The sequence below is a fragment of the Sinocyclocheilus anshuiensis genome, unplaced genomic scaffold (assembly GCF_001515605.1).
Source record: "Sinocyclocheilus anshuiensis isolate Anshui unplaced genomic scaffold, SAMN03320099.WGS_v1.1 scaffold1052, whole genome shotgun sequence".
Classification (NCBI taxonomy): domain Eukaryota; kingdom Metazoa; phylum Chordata; class Actinopteri; order Cypriniformes; family Cyprinidae; genus Sinocyclocheilus; species Sinocyclocheilus anshuiensis.
Window position 1 is genome coordinate 1,441,125 of NW_015549556.1, and position 3,769 is coordinate 1,444,893.

The window sequence follows — 3,769 nt, forward strand, 5'->3', positions numbered from 1 at the left end:
ATGAATATTTAGTCATTATACACTGATGTTCTGACACTCATTCTGACATTCCTTGGCATGTTTATGAGAGCTAATGAGGAAATAACATTATCAACAGATAATGAGGAAAAAAAAAATCATAGAATCAGTGAGTGGAAACTGCTCAGTCTGATTCATAAAAAAAAAAAAAATCTTCAATGAATTGGTTGATCCAGTTCACTAAATGAGTCTGAATGATTCGTAAACAAATCAGACTGAGCTAGTTCTTGAGTTCAGCTCACTGATTCTACAATTCAGTCTCAGCTCACTGAAGAGGAAGATTATAAATTAGTGAATAATGACTTACATTTCAGCCAGTTTGTCACAAAGCTGCATGTATTGCATGATTTCAGAAGACTTCAAATGTACATTCTTAAAAACAATGCTTCCAAACGGGGCTTTTTCACAGCAGAAGAAGCAATTTGTGAGCAGTTTCTCAGCTAACAGATCATAAAAGAGTTTATGATTTATGAAAAGTTTAAAGAACATTTTATAATCTAAAGAACATTTTTTCCACTATAAAGAACCTTTTGTGGAATGAAAAGTTTACGTCGATGTTAAAGGTTCTTCAATGCCAATAAAGAACATTTATTTTTAAGAGTGTACCATATGAGACACTTTTATGATATGTTTATGGCGCTTTTGCATCCATTTTAAAGCTTGATAGCTTTAGTCCCAATTCATTGTAATAGCATGAAAAAGAAAGACAAGCACGTTTTTGGAACAATGACTGAATTTGTTCATTTTTTTTGGGTGACCCATACCTTTAAATATCTATTTATCTTTATGTTCTCACTCTTTCTTTACTCCAGAAAGCACACAGTCTCTCTCCTGAACTCCAGCAGTCTAGTTTTTCTTACCTGAGGTTATAATACTTAGACTGTGAAATCATCTAGCCACTGCCGCCCCCCAACTCCCTAAACTTTGCACCACTCTCGTATAGCAGATCTTTAATATTTATGGTTGTAGAGCCGAGGGAGCGGAAGGGGGCTGAGGGGTGGAGGTCCACACTGCTGCTTTCTTTGCAGTGCTGGTGGAGTGAGGCCCAGGGTGGCGGTTTAGCAGCCAGAGCCCAGGCATGGGCCTCCATGTTGAAATGATTAGGACACAGGAAGCTGAACCTGACACTGCTGACACCAGGCCTCACCGCCACATCCTGCCCACAAGACCCTCACTGTGCCGGAGCACCCCTCTCATGACAGCTAGACGGTGATTTACACCTTCTGATAAGAGGAACTTGGACATGGAAAGGGTGGGTGTGGAATATTAAATGGTAGCAGAATCTTCAAGTCAATTTTGAATGCGAGAAAATTTATCTTTGATCAATAAATTGCACAATTATATTAAAAAATATATATACCTGTGATACCACAATTATATACCTGAGAAATAATTTGCTCTTCCTTCAAATATAAGAAGTATACAGTTATCATTTAATAAATTGTAGAAGAAAATGTACTGCATTAATTGAAAACTCTATGCATTTTATATTTGAAATAAAACAAATAATTTCTTATATCTTATTTTAATATAATATGATTTCTTATATCATATATATATATATATATATATATATATATATATATATATATATTCATGTGTGTGTGTGTGTGTGTGTGTGTGTGTGTCTGTGTGTGCACGCGTGTGTGTATATTCTCATTTATTATATTTATATATATATACACACAGTATACACAGAACTGGATTACATAATCAGATTCCAAATATTAAGTACTTGTAATTAGAGTAAATTACATTTTAAAACACTCATAATCAAACTACAGTTACTTTTTTATGGATACATGATAACATTATTTACACAATAGCAATTATTTATTCTCCCCAATTCCTCTTCTTCATCTTTTAAATGTTCCTTTCTAAAATGTCCGACTGCATATAAACACTCAGAAAGACTCCAGTTTTGTGGAGATTCAGAGAGATCAGTCATTAGTCAGATTTATACACAGCATCTGGATTTACAAAACCATTTCAGGTTTAAGAAGTGTTTCAACATTGCATCAACTACTGATGAACACATTAACACTGCCCTTGGAGAATTTGGGTGAGAATGTTTACTAGGAAAAAAAGCAACAACAAAAAAAACACCTTTCTTCTTGCCCCCACTTTTCCTGACTGTATTTTTTGTACAACAGAGATCTAGTGCCACCTTTTGGTGTGGGTTATATTAAATTCACACAATGCTCAAGGGTCCAGAATAATGCATGAAGAAGAAGAATAACATCACTGGTCATAGCACATTTGCACTTATTCTTACTGGGATTGTGTCTGAAAAAACTGAAAAAGAATGAATGAATGAATGAATGCATGAATGAATGAATGAATGAATGAATTAATTAATTAATTAATTAAATGTCTGTCATACCATTGATAAACAATGAAATGCTTTCTGATAAATGCAAGGACAAATCCAAATCCTTTCTCAAATTATGAATTATATTACAAAATCAAGGTTTCATAGCTGTCAAAACTGCCACCTTGTAGACTGTTTGCTTCTGTTTCTGAATCTGTGATTGAGCCTATTTAAAAGAACATTATACAACTTCAAAACTATGACCATATATTTAAAAATGAATGTGTGGGAAAATATGACAGTTGTATTTTTTTTTTTTTGCAAGTGAAGATGGGCTGACGTGATGTTTCCATGACAGGGATCATAAGGGTGATGCGAGTCTTGGGCGCAGCTTGGGCTCCCAGATGGTGTTCTCTTGTGATTGTTTTCTTTAATAACACACTGCTACTGTTGCCATCACGATGGCCGTTGGTTACAGACAGAGCTTTAGAGACCCACTACCTCATTAACATTTTTAACAGGCCTGTTTGTTTGTCTTTCCTACCCTCTGGTCATAATTATAACAGTCAATTAACCCTCAGAAAAAGGGCATAACAGTGAGGGAGCCAAACTATTAAACCGTGATTCACTACCTTTAGTCATATTCATCTCATCCTGTCTAGATGGAAATTACTGCTGGATAATTTGACTACAACACTGGAGGATAAGATAAATTTGCTTACATAAAGTACTGAGACTTATTTTCATCGATTGCATGTTTTTCGTTTTGTTTTGTTTTTTTAAGATTTTTGTACTTGTTTTTAGCTTTAGCTTAAGGACAAAGTACATTTATATGCTCTAGAATATGCCGTGTTGCTACTCAGGTATACATTTATCTTATTTCAAGGATTTAGATATTCTAATTGGAATATAACACACACACACACACACACATATTATTTTATTTTTTTTTTTCAAATTCTATTTTTTCCTTGTTTTGATCACAAAAACAATACATAGACAGATATACAGACAAGTGGACAGACAGACAACGGAAAAACATGCAAATTAATGGATAGATAGATAGATAGACTGATAGATGTAAACACAGAAAGAAAGAAAAACATTATATTCCTCTTTTTATTTAAATTGATAAGTATAATCTGACAAAGATAAAGTAAGATAAAATCTGCATATACACGAATCATGTTGTGTATATTTTGGTATTTTTTTACAGACACATTTTACATTATTCAATCGCTGTGCTCTTACTCTTAGCCTGGCCAGTGGTTATATTTTTATCTCATGCCATGTCTCATGTAAATTTCCACCATGTTCATCCATAATGTTAAGCTTGTATTCTCCTTGAACAAATCCCTCAGCCCAGACACACACACACACACACACACACACACACACACACACACTCATGCACGCACGCACACACACACACACACACGC